We start from the raw sequence: 18,133 nt of genomic DNA, 5'->3' as shown, positions 1-18,133 counted from the left end.
AGGCACATTAAAAAAAAAAAAAAAAAAAACAGACTCAGTTGTGGATAAATGTGTGTGTGTGTGTGTGTGTGTGTGTGTGTAAAACAACAGTATAAGTGGTCATGAGTTTATGAGGGAGTAGGAAGTATATAAGAGGAATTGGAGAAAAGGAGACATAGAAATGATGTAAATGCAGCACACATGTATAAAACTCTCAGAAAAAAAACATTTTAAAAAGGTAACTACTCAGAGCATAAATTCAACCACTGGCAACAATGTGTAAAGTGGTATTGCTAATGAGGCAAGAAGAGGTAACTGTTTTGCACACTAACTAGACACATAACACAATAGAATATTCTGGTAGGTTCTTCTCTCAGAATATACTTTCCCCAAGTTTCCCAGCTATTCCCAATCTGAGACAATCGGCAAATGCTTGTCCTTCAAAGATGACCTTAACTAAAGCATTCTTTGTTGATTATCCTGTGAAATTAAGCCATGCACACTTTTAGAAAACTATGCTAACACCTTATTATTGTTTCTGCTTCTGTGGGTAACTCATCATGAAGATTTTATGTGTAAAGACATTGTCCTGTTCCTATCTTCAGCAAATATTATAACCACGAGTCACAATAGGTCTCTAAAAAATACTTACTGAATTGGGGAGATGCCAATATTCAGGGTTTTCATTAACTATAATTTATCTCCATTTCTTTCAGTTGTAGTTATACAATATACAAAGGATGACCTGCATCATTCTAAACAAATCTGTTGGAAGATTAACAACTCACTCTGATGATCTTTATATTTGTATTCCTGAGATTACAAAGTATAGACATTTTAATAGTAACAAGAAAAGTTTTTAGGGAGCTCACACTATTATTTTATTTCAAGAAAAACGGGGATTATCTTTGAGAATTCCTATTAATAGTCTTGTTTATGAATTTCTTTCCTGTCTCCTTCATCTGTTTTCACTCAAATGATTGGTCCTTTTTGTCAAATTTTACTAGTTTTTAAAATAGAATTACTATTACTATTACTTCTTTTAAGTTTCCCCATTTCTTTGCATATCTGCTCAGACAATTGGGCATAACGTTTCATGTTTCTTATTAATCAACCTATACTGTGAACTCCATTAAATTTATGTATATCTTCACCCACTGTGGGAGAAGCATATTGTCAAACATAGTTTGAGATAAACTATTGAGTTCAAGAAATGAATGGGGAATCTAAATGACATTGTATACATTTTATACATTATATTATATACACTATATAAATTTTGTAAATCAGAAATTTACAATGTAATTAAAATTACAATTAGATAATATGATAGGGTACTAGTAATAGTAACAAATGAGAAACTGAGACCTGAAGAGAGAATCTCAGAGTTGGAGTTGTAGCTGTTTTTACAGTGTCAATCTCCAGCACTTCATAAGCCAGGTGGTTCTGGACAGCCTTATAATCTGAGTCCCAAGAAAGTAGAAATTAGAAGATTAGAAAATCAAGAACATCCTCACCTATGTGATGAATTAGAGATTATCTTGTGGTATAGGAAACTTTAGAAAAGGAGAGAATGGAGGGAGGCAAGAAATGTGTGTTTGTGTGTGTGAGAGAGAGGGATGGGTAGGAGAGAAGGAAGGAGAGGGAGAGGGAGAAGGAAAAGTAAAAGGAGGAGGAGGAGGGGAAGAAGAAGGAGAAGAAAGAGAAGAAGGAGAAGGAAAAGGAGGAGGAGGAGAAGAAGAAGAAGAGGAAGAAAGAGAGAGATTGATTCTAACCATGCATTTATAATCACATTTTCACATCTCTGGAAATCTTTGAGAATACATTTTATTTAACATATGTCAAAGATGAAACTTCTGTTTTTACTTTTGTTTCATTTTCTTCTGCTGAAGGATGGAGATAGAAGGAAAATCATAGTTCCTTCTATACATTGGCTCCATGTTATAGAAAAGACAAAAACAAAGAATATAAGAAGCCTCACTGTACTTGAAATAGAGTGACAAGAAGGGACAAGAACTTAGAAAAATGGAGAGAGTAGAATACAAACCAAAGCCTGATGAGGGTAAGCATGGCACAGAGCTGAGAGTTCAAGAGAAGAATAAATGCCATGGGAGAACATAAGGTGTATCCCTGGAAAACATACAGTGAGGACAAATGGGACAACTTCCACCCACAGTAACAAAATTCAACTTTGTTGGGAATTTGTTTGTGTTAGCCAGCTTTCAGACATGTCACCATTTGAGACAGATCAACATGTGGAGACATTTGAGGTCACACTTGCAGTGATGAGTTTATTAGATTTGTGGCTTTGGTCCTGTGACAAAGCAGCATATCGCATCCTACGTTACTTCTGAAAGCCCTGCTCTTCCAGACTTCAACACCTCTCTGGAAACATCACACAGACCTCAGGAGAACAGTTATCTCGACCCCAGTAACAGCAGAAAATCTGAAGTGTTGGCAGTGAACAAACAGGAGTATATTTTCATTAAAGAAAAATCAATGGTGAGCGTGTGTTGGAGACAGCAAGATTATAGCAAGAAATCCAATTAACTTGTGTTGGGATTATGTGCCTATTTAGTGAATGAGAACAAAGAATAGGGGATTCTGATGGTAATCAGGTCTGGTTTTCCAAACACCACATCTGTCTCTTCTTTGACACCTTCTGAGGGCTCTCAGGTGTGGTGCATGCCTTGTCTGAGCTTCTAAACGTCATCATGTCTGAAGTGCGGAATTCTGGCAAGGCAGTCTCTAAGGCCTCCTTCCGGGTGGACTAGCTACACTTCTAACACCATTTTATTCCTCTCAAGTTACAATAAAGGTGCGAGAGGATGCAAATCGATGTTCAGTAATTTCACAATTAAGAAAAATATAGGAATATTGTACTCAGATGTCTACTCATTTCAAGCAATTAGAAAGTAATTATGTTGCAAGTTTTTGAAAAGTCTCCATAAAGTTGTTGTCTCAGCAAAAATTATTAATTGAAACTAAAAATAAACCCATAACCCTCTTTGTGCTCACTTTCCCTTTTGCCCTGATGTCATGTCCCCAGTGAGCCCCTCCCTCACTTCAGCAAGTAAAAAAACTATGCAGTGGCCCCTGTGTTATTGATTCTTTATTAGAAGCATGAGTCTTGTTCCAACCACAGACTCTGCGGGTGACTGAAGGCTCCCGCTGCCCTTTGGGTAATTAAGCCTAGGATTATGGTTGCTGGAATTGCTTACTCCTGCCCTGTATCTCTTGGAAAGCCACAGCGGCTGACCTAGCGCTGCGGTTACTGTTTCCTTAAATGCTACAGGATCATTTGCCAATGGCTCATAATATATTGCTAAGAATATCAGAAATCCAGGGCTCTGGACATCTTCAAGTTTGCTGAGTCTGATGCATCTGCAGCTCTTACTAGCTGATCTAGTGTAACAATTTAATTTCAGCCCATCCATTGGAAAAGGGGGAATGAAAATGATAACAAGCAGACCATTTTGTGAATGGCAAGTTAGTTATTTTTCTCTTTAATTCTGCAAAGCACTCCACTCTAAAATGTTACCCAGTTCACCCTGTTCAACTTTCTCTTTCTACTCAAAAAATTAGCCACTTCTGGTACACCATCTAAAGATTTTTGTTGTTGTTTCTTATATTTATACTGCATTTCTTCCCCTACAAAGGCAATTAGATGCATGTGTTCACATTGTTTTTAATGTATAACAAATTATTCTAAATACCACAGAAAGAATCAGGGCACATAGTAAGCATCCCATCCTTGGGTATGTATTAATATGTAGATTAATGATAGCTTTGAAATTAGGTATTAGTATTCAGTGAGTGTTAGATTATTGTTACTCATTGACCCCAACATTATCTTAAAACTCCATAGTATTTTCTATTGTTATTTAGAATTGCCTTATTGACACTTGTTTTTCTACCATAGATAGCTTGCAAATTTGTGCTGCATTTATAAGAAAGGACAGAAGCAAATATTATATATCTGCTGGATATAGCATGATTATTGTCTGCTGTGCTAGGCACTATTACATGCTGGAAGAACAAAGAAAAGGAAATCTAAGCCATAGACTTAGAAACACACACACACACACACACACACACACACACACACACACCAAGATGGTGGATAGTGATAGGCCCTAATGAGTGTACCCCTTATCTAGTTAAATCACAGGTGATCCTCACACACACAGATGAGTGGCTATTTCCTCTCTTCTCCACACCTTCAACTCAGGATACGCAAGGATACCTTGCAACAGTATCCATGACCATAGGGCCCATGAATTGAAAAGCAAGAAAGATCATGGGCCTGAGAATCATCTAGAAAACTTCTTAAATAGGAAAAAAAATCCTATCGCAAGAATTCTCACTCAACAGATGCTATAAATTATGTCTGTAACTTATGCTACACACTCTGGATTAGAGGCTGTTTTTCAGTGTAACAGTATTAGGAGTGGGCAGAAGATCTGAGAGATAAGACTTAGTTGAAGAAAGTTTTGACACAGAGGAAATGACCTTGAAATAACAGTAGCACCCCAGTCCTTCCTTTCCTGTTTTTCACTAGGTGAGCAGTTTTACTTTACCACAAACTCTGTGTCATGATGTATGACCTCAACAAAAACCCAAAAGCCATGGGCTCAATCTGTGTGGACTGGTCTATGAAACCATGAAGCTGAACCAACCTTATCCCTACAAAGTTGACTACCTTGTGTATCTGTTACATGACAGAGAGATTACATTTTAACTACCTTTTCAGGCACCTTGTTTTCAAATACTCTTCAGGACCACTAGGATGTCTGCATCCTTGTTAGAGCCATGACTGCTTCTTAAGACTGTATTTCAAATGGCATATATCCTGTAAGTCGATACTTCTCCATGTGAACCCTGTAATCTGTCTGGAACATTTTGACCTAGGCATGCTAGGAAGTTATCAACATTTTTGTTTCATCCTTAAAATGTACAAAGATCCAGATTTCAACAAAAACTTGCCATTTCCCAGAAATACATTTCTCTGAAAAGAGAATCCTGTGGCCTCATGAAGCCTATCTTTGAGGCTAGCATCTAAAAGAAAACGATTCCAAATAACAAAAAAAGGTACTCTTTTTTGCATTTGTCTTAATTTTAATTAATGTTATAATTTCTAAAATGCACATATTTAAATATCAAATCTATCATAAATTATGTATGAAACCTCAGGCTTGCCACCATACGAAACTACTTAGGCTCATCCATTTATTTCGTAAATATTTACTATGTTCTCATTATGTGAGAGTATTATCATATACTCTAGAACTGGACTCTTAAAAAACAAAACACAACAACAAAATCGTGACTTCGGTCTTAGTTAGGGTTACTATTGCCGTGATGAAATACCATGACCAAAAGTACCTTGGGGAAGAAAGGGCTCATGTCACTCACAGTTTCATATGACAGGTCATTATCAAAAGGGGCGAGGGCAGGAACCTGGAAGTCAGAGCTGATGCAGAGGCCATGGAGGAATTCTGCTTACTGGCTTGTTCAGCCTGCTTTCTTATACAACCCAGAACTACTTGCCCAAGGATTTCCCCACCCACAATAGGCTGTGCTGTGCTTCAATCACTAATTTAAAAAATGTCCTACAGCTGGATCTTATTATCTGAATTGTGGTTCCCTCCTTTCAGGTAACTACAGCCAGCACTCCTTTACTTTATTCTTGTAGAGGAGATAGACAATAAAGACACAAGCAAATTAATAACATGGGTCCAGGAGACAAAGAAGAATTAAGCAATAAAACAATAAGAAGTAAACCAGAATCCAGCTAAGACAGGCAATGCCAGGTCAGCCTGAGGATCCAGGACAACACTCCTTAGCAAAACAAGGTTGTTTTCTCAGTAGGGAAACACCCAGCATCTCCCTGTTGCAAATTTGTGATCAACCACTTCTTAGAGGCAAGATTAAGCAAGGCCTTTTTAGCTCTCAAAAGCAGTGAAGGCTAATTTGTCCTTGAGATGACCTAATAGGAAAAAGCCCTATTGACAATCTCGTATGTACGTGTGTGTGTGTGTGTATGTTTGTATGTATGTATGTGGTAGCAAATATACACTTTAAATTTTGGGGGGATTCTGGAGAGATGACTCACGATATAAGAGAACTTGCTGCTCTTCTAGAGAACTCAAGTTCAGTCTTCAGCACAGCATGGTAAATTTTTCCTGCAGTAACTCTAGTTCCATGGCTTCTGATGCTTTTTTTATGGCCTGCAGTAGCAGCAGACATGCATATGGTGCACATAAATATATGCAGGTAAACATTTATATACATAAAATATGTTTTAAGTGATGCGATATACAGCCCACACATGTACAATAGTGTGATGTTATACAACAGTCCATCTGCCAAATAGAAAACTCCTCATTACCCTCTTTAGGGAGTCAGCTTTTCTCCATATCTAGACTTACAAGAAAGGACCTAAAAAGAATTCATGAGTCATTTTCCTTCAGCCCTCTGCTTCCTTGTAGCATGTCTCTCTATTGTGCTTTCATTCTCTTTTGATTAAATATTTTGCTGCCAACTGTGCATGCTCCCTTAATGTTTTGATTCAGTCACCAAGAATCTGGAAATACTGGTGGTCATGGAAAAATGCATGTAACATAATTACTGGTTACTCTATATGGATGAGAGAAGCAAGACCTCTTGGAGAAGCTGGTTGCAGCACAGTGTTTACCGAGGAAGGGACAGATGAATCAAAATGATGTTGGCTAGCTATAAAAGTCATATATAATTCACATACTTACACCATCTCAGATCATGGCAACTTGGAGTACAGCAGCCAAAAGTATTACCAAAATTGAGATATAAAGCAGGAGACATGGTGTAGAGTGGTCAAGAATATTGGCTGGTTTTCCAGAGCACCTGCATATGATTCCCAACACCCACATGGTAGCTTGTAACTGTCTACAATGCCTGTCTTGTCTATGGATATGAAGGTAAATGTTAAGAGGACAGTTTGAGACTATCACTTTAGCCAAACAGTAATAGTAAGCTCCCTACTAGGGTCCGTGACCTACCTTACCTTCTGTTTTTTTGACACAGTTATCTGCACCAGTTATAAGTTCTTTCTTGTGACACATACCATATGTTCAATCAGAAAGCAGTTGGTTATGCTAACATAACACATGCCCCACTTTTGTCCAATAGAGATCCCTGTCTAGGCCTGCCATTATTTTATCTTATGAGTTACACAGATTGATAAGACTATTGACTAATTTCTCTCTTTGCAACCTGAATAGTGTCTTCCAGTACTGTGAAAACTAGTCAATAGGTATGATGATTTCTGATTAGTATTGGCTTGATTTCTTCATATTATGTGACTCAAATATGCAGAGTCTTTACTATTAAGACCTTGCCTTCAAGTTTAAGTGAATAGTTAAGAGAATGTTAGAAGGCTATATATTTGGGGTTTCCCATGAACACCCTAAAAACTCAAAAGGATCACCCATACCTGGCACAGGATTAGGATTTATTATATATGTATATATAATATACATACATATATACATATATATATATATATGTGTGTGTATGTGTGTCTGTGTGGTTTTGTGTGTCTCTGTGTGTGTTTTATAGTTTATATGTTTATCATATATATACATATATATATATATATGAAATTTTCATAATTATATTTTTATTTACAGCTGGGTAAAATTCCACTATGTATATGTACCACATTTTCATTATCCATTCAATAAATGATGTATATCTAATCTGTTTCCCTTTCTTATCTATTGCCAATTAGGTCACCATGAACATGGCTGAGCAATTTCATGGATATCACATATTTCTATTGATTACATCACCAAGTTGAACAGTAGAACTTGTAAACTTATTGTTCTCCTTAACTGAAATTGTATACCTTTAACCAACTCTTCCCATTCCTCAAGGATTATTATTCTACTTTCGAATTCCATGCATTTTCTTCTGCACATAAGCAAGATCATGTGATTTTTTTTTTGTCCTGAGGTGAAGATTAGGGAGATCAAGGATGGTGTTTTATATAATGTCACTTTGATACTTATACCCTGACCTGACTCTGATGGGATTAATTATGCACATATATTTACACACATTTATACACATCCAGCCTGTATACCTAGAAAACCTGACTCAACTCCATTATTGCCTAATTACTGTTTGCCCATCAGTTGTTGCATAAGTCTGTGTAATGGTGAATACAAATTTGTGTCTGAAGAGTGACAGAGACGCTAGAATTTTAATACTGTCACTAGACATCTTTAAAAAGAAAGAGATGTATATGAGAGGATAATTCTTGTAATTAGTAAATGGGATAAGGGAAACATCTAAGCATTAGATTCTAAGGGGACCAGAATGCAGTGTCTCTCAGGTAGAGGAATGAGAATGCAGTTTTCACTGGGCAACAAAGCAGTGATCACTGGGCTGTGAAGGTAGCAGAGGCTTACTAACAAAGAACATGATTCATCCACAGGGAAGCAAGCAGAAAGATCCTAGACCACAAGACACTGAGCCAAGAGCTTCAAGTTTCTTTTTCCAAAACCAGATTAGTTGTTAAGATAACATGTGGTCTTAAATACATCTATCCTCCTAGAGTCCTGGATTGTCTCTCTTTCTAATGTGAGTCTGGGGATCTGTGTGAAGCTTCTGGGATGATAAGCACTCAGCTCACGTGTGAAAACACAACCTCTGAGATGGCTGCCTGTGTCACATCCAGCAGAGACAGCCCCAGGTGTTCATGTAAAGTTCAGATGTTTCACGTCTGTGGAGTTCTGTCAAGCTCTCCACACCTTGCCTGAATTAGAGCTTGCTCCTAGCTATAGTATGGTTTAATTTGAATCTCTCTCACTCTACCCAAACTGTTTTCAAACTGCCATAGGCCATCATTGAAGGTTTCTTAGCACAGCTTTCGTTGTTCACAAGTTTAAAGGCTAGATGGGTTCAAACACCATTTGGATGACATTGCCTCTTTCCTTGAGAAAGAAATAGAAAAAAGTGATATTTCCATCTGCAGCAATGATAGACTTCCTCCAGATGTGTATGTGGCAATGCTATAGGTGACCAGTCATTTTGCCAGCTTGACCTCACAGGAAATCATCTACACCTCACAATAATTCTGTAGCTTAGGTGTATTTTGAAATGTTTACCAAGAGAATATTTAGTAAAATTTTTAAAAATTGAACTGTGATCCACTGTTTTGTTGCTGTTGTTGTTGTTGTTGGTGGTGATGGTGGTGGTGGTGGTTTGGTTGGTTGTTTGGTTTTGGTTTTGTTTGTTTGTTTTGTTTTTAAGACAGGATCTTACCTCAAATGTGTGGCACAATCCTCCTGCCTCTGCCTTCCCAGAGCTGGGATTGTAGATATGCAATTAGATGAGCTTTTCTTGGTCCCTTTAATGTCTGGATCTGGTGTACTTCTTTCGTCTCTGCCATCTTCTGATACTTGAAAGAGTTAACAGTGATCCTTGTTAGTTAATTTAGGGTAGCTTACTCTTCCCTAGTGTTGTATGTAGCAAGTACACAATAGAAAGAGTTGCTTATTTAGCTGATGTTGCACAAGGGGCTCCCATAGGGCAATGGATTTCCAGCACTGGCCTGGGGCTCAGGTATCAGGAATGACTGAATTAATCGGCAGTATTGAAGTACCCGTAAGTGAATGTGTGTGCTGTAAGCCACGAGAATCTGAATTAAGAGTGGATTCTAGGAATATAAGAGCAGCAAGGACTGAAATCTCCAAATGACAGTAGATAAAAATCAGTTAATTAATAATTAGAAATAAATAATAAAATAAAATCTGGATTATAACTCAGTTCTAGTTTTTCTCATGAATCATCTAAACTCTTCTTATTTTCTTTTAAAAATTTGTACCTTGGGCCTTTCATCATATATACAATGTTTTTCAATTACTCTCATCCCATTTTCTTCTCCCAGTCTAGCTCATGCCAAGCCCATTTTCTCCAGATATATTTCCCATATTGATGCCTTCTGTTTCAAGACACAGTGACTTTGACCATGACCACTTTTGCAAACCTATTTGGCACTCTCCATTGGTTTTCAGTGTTTTCTTGAAAACAAGCCGAGATTTCAGGTGATGAGCAAGAGTCAGAATCAGAAAAATGTCAGACAAACCTGGCATCGTGACAGATTCAGGGCTTCAGGAAATTGCACTCTTTGAGGCAGTGCTAGCATGCTTTATAAACCATGCTATCTCTGGCAGGAAGTTTGTCTGTAATTTTATGAGCACATGTATTCCAGTCCTATAATCAGAATGTGTATAATTATTGCTGATGTTCTAAAAGAACTTCAAAAATTACTATGGGTAAAACTTTTAAAATATAAATAATATTCCTAAAGAACACACAATACTCTTAACTTGCATCATCCTAAATGTTGAAGTAAATGAGAGGCATTTTATCACTGAATAACCCAGGAGCATAGCGTCCTGTGTGGAAATAGAACAACATAGAAACTTGGTAGCTAGACTTGTCATCTATCACTGATAAATGAGAGGCTCATGGGGAAATTACCATTAATACTCAAGAGAGCAAACAACATCCATCATGTCTGTCTCACTGAAGAAATATTCAAATATCACAATTTCCAGGATAAAGTATTTGGATTGGATAAAGCAACAATAAAATTGATAAATAATATGCTACTTTGTCAGGGTCCGAGTAGCCATGGATTGCCTGCCAATTCTTTCACTGTTGGACACACAGAATCTAACAGGATCAAAATAACTTTATTTTAATCAAGATTAGTAGGAATGTAGATATTTAAAAATGATTCCTTTGGCATTGGCTGACTGAGAAATAGGAAGGCTGCTGATAAGAAACGGTGGGGCTTTCAACTGAGAGAGCGCATCACCTCCTTCACCAATTGAGCTGCATCTGATTTGCAGGTTTTCCCCCAAAAGTAGATAAAGGCAAGGTTTTGTAAAGAAAACTCTGTGCACATATGAGGTAGCAAGCTATTGTGCTGCTTGTAAGAAAACACTTTGAAGGGTCAACAAATATTCTGCTTGGTTCAACAACTAAGAAGAAATAACACCAGTAGTAGCAACAGAAATGGTAAAAGGAACAATAATGATAAGAGTCCCGAAAAGCAAGTACTTACATGACTGAAGCACAGCCACAAAACTGGAGATGTTCCTTCTGGGTCTGCTCTGCACCTCCTTCCACTTATAAATAGGAGCTTAAAGGTGGAAAGAAACAGAAGTTTTGTAGAATGGGCCAGAGACACAAGCATAATACCAATAAATAATTCAAATAATGTACATTTCTGTCTTACAAAATGGAACATAAATCTAAAAATCTGTGATTGCCAAAGCTGTTCACGGGGCAGTGACTCTGGAGTTCATGAAACTCTTTGCAGTATACTGAGATATATTATCATAGTTACGTTCTCACATAAAGTGAGAACCGTCTCAGCAGGAAAAAAACCAGTTATATACTTTGCCTGAAATCTATATAAACAGTTGCATTTATTGGAGAGAGAGAGAGAAAGAGAGAGAGAGAGAGAGAGAGAGAGAGAGAGAGAGAGAGAGAGAGAGAGAACACTAAATTCAGCCTAATTAACAGTTTCTGAATCATTTCCACGTTGTGCTTGTCTCTTTAATGTGCATTTATGGGTGTTTTTCAGCAGCTAATAGAAGACGAGTTTGCAGAATATTATGGTACAAGTCATTATAAAGCCAAAAGTAATGTCACATGCCTAGACATGCACCCAATAAGAAACTGGCATTTAGCTTTGATCCACACTTAAAATTAATCTGTGCAACAAAGTTTAATGTTTAGGATCAGGAAATGGATTGATCCAGAGACCAGAGAATCTGAAGTTCTTATTCTATAAAATTGGGTTGACAAGATGGTTAGCTGGAGGCTATGATTTGCAGAGCTTGGTGGTAGGAGGCAAGACTTCCCTCCAGTCATTGAATCGGGGAGTCTTGTTATCCTTGTTTGCCTTGTTTGGTTTGCTGTGCTTTCTTGAGACAAGATCTTTCTGTGTCGGATAGACGGATTTCTAACTTCTTGTTCTCCTGACTAAGTCTCTGCAGTGCTGAGATGTAAGATATGCATCCTCACAGGCAGGAAAAGGACATATTTTGTTGTAAATGAGCCATGGAGCCAGGATTAAAAATAAGAATGACATACAGAAGCCACCCATGGCAGCACCAATTAGCACAGGGTAGGATCCACTTTGAGTGTACAGAAAGGAATCATCAGAAAGAGAAGAATTAGCAATTAGTATCAGGAACCCTCAGGATGCTACCAGCAGCAGACTGTATGTAATTATGCTTCTATTAAGTATATTAAATTGTGTCTGGTTCTCATTCTTTTGTAGCTCAGTCATTCTCACATGACCCAAGTCTCCTTAGGTCTTGCACTAAAGACTTCCTCAAGATATTACCATAGATAAGGAGCTAGGCAGAGTGAATCTTACCTTGACCATGAGAGTCAAGAGTGCTATCTACAAGCTGGCTAGATTCCTTATCACCAACGTTTCCTGGCGTCTTCCTAAATGCTTCTCATCTTAACTCTGTGTATTTTCTGGTAGATAAACAACAGCAGATGAAATACTTACAAAAAATAAAATTGGAAGGAATCAGTAAAAGGACCTATACTTTTACTTTGTAATTTTTTCCAGGGAGAGAGGTTGCTGTCTCTCTGTTCTAACTTTTGTATTCCAGGGCCATGGATATTTGCAACAAGATAATTTGGAGACGTATTGTTGTTGTTGTTGTTAAGAATGTATCTCTCCCCTTCTAGCATGCAACCCTGTGTTCTATGTCTACCTTATCCTCCAAGCACCCGAAACCCCTTGTTTTACCTTGGCTTGCCTTCGAAACCACTGTGACCTCCAGATGAATCAGACTCTGCTGGGAATAGATCCCTTTCTTGCTTCTCAAAAAATATCTAGAACTCCTATTACGTTTGTAGGTAATTGTTAGACAAAGCCTTGGGTGAGTAAAAGCTCTGAGACCACAGTGGATAGAGTAGAGTCACTTTATCCCTTACAATGCGGCAGGTAGATTATGAAAAAAGGATGGGGTCTGGAGAGATGGTTCAGTGGTTACAAGTACTGGCTACTCTTCCAAATGTCCTGGGTTCAATTCCCAGCACCCATAGGGCAGCTCAAAACTGTCCATAACTCCAGTTCTGGGGGTTCCAACACCATCCCATAGACCTATGCATTGGCAAAACACTAATGCACATGAAATAAAAATAAAACATTTTTCAAAAAGAAGAGAGTATCAGCATTGTAAAGTGTGCTGGGGCTGACTACAAAGATTTTGTGTCAGTGACCTTTAATAGCTGACAAACAATGATATCTGGGGCCAATTTTGGTACTATAATTTTGCCCCAGGCTCTGTGGAAGCTGCAGTGGAAGCCTCGTACTCCTAATGTCACTATCTGGCCCCAGGAAAAGTTTTCTCAGCCAAGTTTAATCCCCTGGAGACTAGGGGTGTATAATTTAAGCACTAATATAAGCTAAGAGGGAAAGTAACAATACTAGCGCTCCCGTAATGGAAAGATCATTATTTTTAGTTTGTATAGAAAGCAGAGCTGGCAGCTGTGAAGAAAAGTGTGCCCTCTGAAAAGAACCTACTATTGTTATATTTAAGCTGTTGGGATACAGCCTCTGACTCGGAGGCAATTGTCATGTGCTCAGAATTACCACTCGTACAGTCACTGGCTTAATGATTTTTGAAAGTAGCAGTATACAAGTAGAGAAAGTGAGGGGCTGGGTCTGAGAAGTGTTTTATGACCCATTATTTCTTTTGCCTGCTGAAGAATTTTGTGACCATATGGGGGAGATAATAATGATTTTCCCCCTCTCTCCTTTCTGTCTTATTTCTCCTCTCTCTCTCTCTCTCTCCCTGTTTGTTAATGTGTATCCATTCTTTACTTAGGTAGGATAATAAAGAAGTTAAGGACTTGATTAAATAGGTTTCATTCAAAAAGTGGTTTTTTCCCCCCTGCTTACTGTGTGAGCATGGTTAAATTACTAACTACTCATGTTTTCTGTGGCTTGCAAAATAGATAAAGTTGGGGTGAGGGGACCCTTTGTCTCTTAAGGATAATGTAGCATGTACCATTCAGTTGGTGCATAGTAAATCTTCCAGATTTATTTGTAATTACCTTAGGCCTCATAATGTGTTGAGCTGTGGAGAGAAGACAGAGACAAAGACACCCACACAGAGATATCTGACTTGTAGGACTTGATAGTTTTATAAATAAAAGAAGATAATGAATATGTGCATCTTAGCATAAAGTTAGGTAGAAAGTAGGCACTATTTAAATGTTTGCCTTTATTAAATGGCACTACCAGCACTGCATAGGCAACTGGACTAAGGGGAAAGGCTAACCACACTTGATCTAGATAGCATAGGTAATTTAACCTACTTTGTTTCCTTATCCATGAATGGTTATTTACAATAATATTTATTTTCTAGGTTTGTAATATGGGTGAGTGACTCTTGGCATTTGGGGAGGTTTGTGAATCAGGAAGCTTTTATACTGAATTGTTGACAAATTGGTAATGACAGGTAATGACTATTAAGTTGGATAAATCCAAAGGCCACTGAACACAGTTGACTGATCTATCTGGCCTCAGTCTGACTTAATTGTCCCTTATTAGCGTCGGATATGTTTCTGGTACCATGCTGGAAGCTGCAGGGCAGGCAAAAGTGGAAAATGCTTTTCTAAGGTCTTAGGGTCAGGTCATTTCACTAGAAAGACAAAGTTGGGACTAATTCTAGGAGTGGGAGACTCAGAAGCTATGCAGGGAGACAATACAGAGGCCACTAGGGACTAACCCTCACTACACCTTGCATCAGTTCTATGAAAGAGATGCTATTATGTACCAATTTTATGATGAGGAATCTTGGGTTTAGAAGGTCAAGTTTACTGGAACAAGATCAAATTTATCAGTAAAAGGCAATGCTATGCTTCCTGATGTCCATGTTGCCTGTTCCCACAATACCACAATATATCTTGATCATCACATATACATTGCAGTTTTCCTAGAGGGGAAAAAGTAAGTCAAGGGAAGTATAAACAATTCAATAAATCGATTCCAAGTGCCATCCAAATGAAATGCACTATTATTGTCAAAGGTCAGAAAGAAACACTGCATTTATCCAGGCAGAGTAATTTACCAAGGAAAGTGAGGTCACCTTTCGGTCCACTACTGAAGTCATTTTTGTCTGTTGATACTGCCTAGTCCCTTTAAGGGACATAATTGACTGTGACCATTTAGCTCCATATAAAAAGGCAAGAATACAAATCTTGACTTGGAGTACGTACCCAGAATGAAATCTTGAGATCATTTTTGTATTTAATGAGCATAATAAAATGTTAATATCATCTAGACATGTCTGTGAATTGTAACATAATTGTGCCAGTTGGTAGGTATTTAAGGACATGTGGATCTATTTCAATTCAAATTCAGGAATAAATGTGTGTAGATTTCCAGTTAAGCCTTGCAAGGATGCAAAAGAATTCTGCAGGCTGGCCAATGGCATCGTTAAAGATTATGAATGAATATGTTAAGAAAGGAAAAAGATATGAATGGAGAGCTCAGCATGGAAAGAGAATAAAGGGAGAATGTTACTTTCTTTGTTGTTAGCTCAGTGTTGTCTACAGCACCATGCTTCTCTCTGCTACCCAGTGAATGACGTGTCTCAATACTGTTCGTTTCTCATTAACTTATTTGATGTGCAAATTGGAACAGTCAAAAATTCAGTGGAAATTATTTGGAATTACATATATACCGCGGCACACATTCATGTGCATCTCTTGGCAGCTAAAAGTCATAATCTATAAATTATTTCATTAACATATTAGCCCCCGAATCACACTTTTAGCTCCTCTGATTTTGGTCACTGTGAGACAATTCTAAGTAACTCCTGACCATTGAAGGTCTGACATTTTTTTCTGATCCCTTGATGCCCAGGTGAGGTCCTGTATTAGGAAGGTAGAAGAGTCAACACAGTCTGGAGATATCTAGAGAGCCAGCAGTATCTTCTGTTGACCTTTAATTACAACAATCACACATTTTTTAAAACAACTTGTTTAGTGGATTTTTTTTCCCCTCTAGAACTGTTTCTTATGATATTCCCAGGGTTCCCCACCCCACCCCTACCAGTTTAACTTGTGGATCCTAAGATAGATGATTGGTAAAGTCGGTGTTTAACAGAATGAGTCACCTGCTAAAACCAGTTGAGGCTGGACTATGGGAAATGATAAAAGACCTGAGTAACCCTGGGTGCAGAAGGAATCAGAGCCTTAGCCATGCGGAAGTCACGTGAGAGTAAACTGCGGCTTAGAGTGACAGAAAAGCATCAGAAAAGACACAATTTATATTTTTGGTTGTGAGACTAACCTTTAATGGCTGAGCCATCTCTTACCTTGTTCTTCAGAGGTTTTAAGATTTCATTGCAAAAGTCCTTCCTGGTTAGGTTTATTCCTATTTCTTTATTTTCTTTGACTCTATCTTGAGTGGGAGGGTGTTCATGATCTATTTCTCCTTATGTATGTTGTTAGAGTATAAAAACATCATTGTTAAATTTATTACTTCCAGAAGTTTTTAAGGTAAATTTTGGGAAACTTCTGCTGTATAGTATCATGTTATCTGCAAATACAAATAGTTTGATTACTTCTTTTTCTATTTGTATCCCTTTGATTTTTTCCGTCTTTCCTTATTGATCCAGCTACTTCTTTGAGCACAGTATAAAAAACAAGGAAAGATAGTAGTCATCAGTGTCTTACTCCTGACTTTGGGGAAAGTGCATCAAGCTTTTCTTCATTAAGCATAATGTTTGCTATGGGTTTTAATATATAAATTTTATTGTGTTGAGGTATGTTCCCTCTCATCTATTCTCTAAGACTTTTATTATGAAGACATTCTAGGTTTTGTCAAAGGCTTTTGTTTTTGTATCTATCAACAAGTTTACACGATTTCACCTTTAAGTCCATTTACATGGTTTACTACATTATTATTACATCAATTATTGACTTTACTATGTTGATAAATCCCTGCATTTCAGGGATAAAGTGAACGTGATCATGATAGATAATTTTCTTGCTTTAAGTCTGTATTGTGTGTGTAATCGTTTTTGACTCCGTATTCTCAGGACTATAGGCCTCTCATTTTCTTCCTTTTAATTGTTGTTTTATCTTTACCTGATTTCTGTATTAGAGCTCTATAGCTTTGCAGAAGGAAGTACTGCTTTTGTTGTTGTTGTTTTTCTTTTTTTTTTAATTTTATGAATAGTTTAAGAAGGATTATCTGTAGATTTCTGTAAGTATAATAAAATTCTCTTGTGAATACATCTGGCCTTGGTTTGGGTTTTTGTTTGCTTGTTTGTGGTTTTTTTTTTTTATTATTATTTTATTTTTTATTTTCCCATTAATTATTTGATTGATTAATTAATTTATTTATTACCTTTATGTCCCAATCATTGCCCTTTTCCTCCCACAATCTTTCCTCCATCCCCTATCCTTCATCCCTCAACGGCCCCCTGTTCCTCTGAGAAGGTAGGGCTCCACTGTGTATACCCTGACACCCTGGCACTTCAGATCTCTGAGGGGCTAGGTGCTTCCTCTCCCATTGAGATCAGACAAGGCAGCCTAGCTAGAAGGATATATCCCACATATAGACAACAGCATTTGGGATGGCCCCAGATCCAGTTGTTTGGGACCCACATGAATACCAAGCTGCACATAGGCTACAAATATGCGGGGGTGGCTAGGTCTAGCCCTTGGTTGGTGATTTAGATTCTGAGAACTCCAAGGGTCCAGGTTAGTTGGCTCTGTTAGTCTTCCTGTGGAGTTTTTTTTTTTTTTTTTTTGATATTTATTTACATTTTAGATATTACCCCATTACCCTTACCCCATCCCCTCCTCAGGAATCCCCAATTCCATCCCACCTCCTCCTGCTTCTATGAGGATGTGCCACCACCCACCCACCCCCATTCCCACCTCCCCACCCTCGAATTCCCCCACACTCTGTATCCAGCTTTCATGGGACCAAGGGTCTTCTCTCCCACCTATGCCCAACAAGGCCATCCTCACCTACATATACAGCTGTAGCTATGGGTCCCTCCCTATGTGCTCCAAGGCTGGTATTTTAGACGCTGGGAGCTCT

At 37.9% G+C, this 18,133-nt stretch overlaps 1 long non-coding RNA gene across 1 annotated transcript in view; it reads right to left on the bottom strand.

Annotated features, from left to right (window-relative positions):
- The window catches only part of LOC143434892 (uncharacterized), a 228,529-nt gene extending 223,040 nt beyond the window's left edge, over positions 1-5,489 (bottom strand). The window contains exon 1 of the long non-coding RNA XR_013104745.1: positions 5,395-5,489. This is a non-coding gene — a long non-coding RNA (uncharacterized LOC143434892). The remainder of the gene's footprint in view (positions 1-5,394) is intronic.
- Positions 5,490-18,133: the final 12,644 nt, after the last annotated feature.

This window comes from Arvicanthis niloticus, chromosome 18 (assembly GCF_011762505.2).
Source record: "Arvicanthis niloticus isolate mArvNil1 chromosome 18, mArvNil1.pat.X, whole genome shotgun sequence".
Lineage (NCBI taxonomy): Eukaryota > Metazoa > Chordata > Mammalia > Rodentia > Muridae > Arvicanthis > Arvicanthis niloticus.
This window is presented reverse-complemented; position numbering and strand designations above follow the sequence as displayed.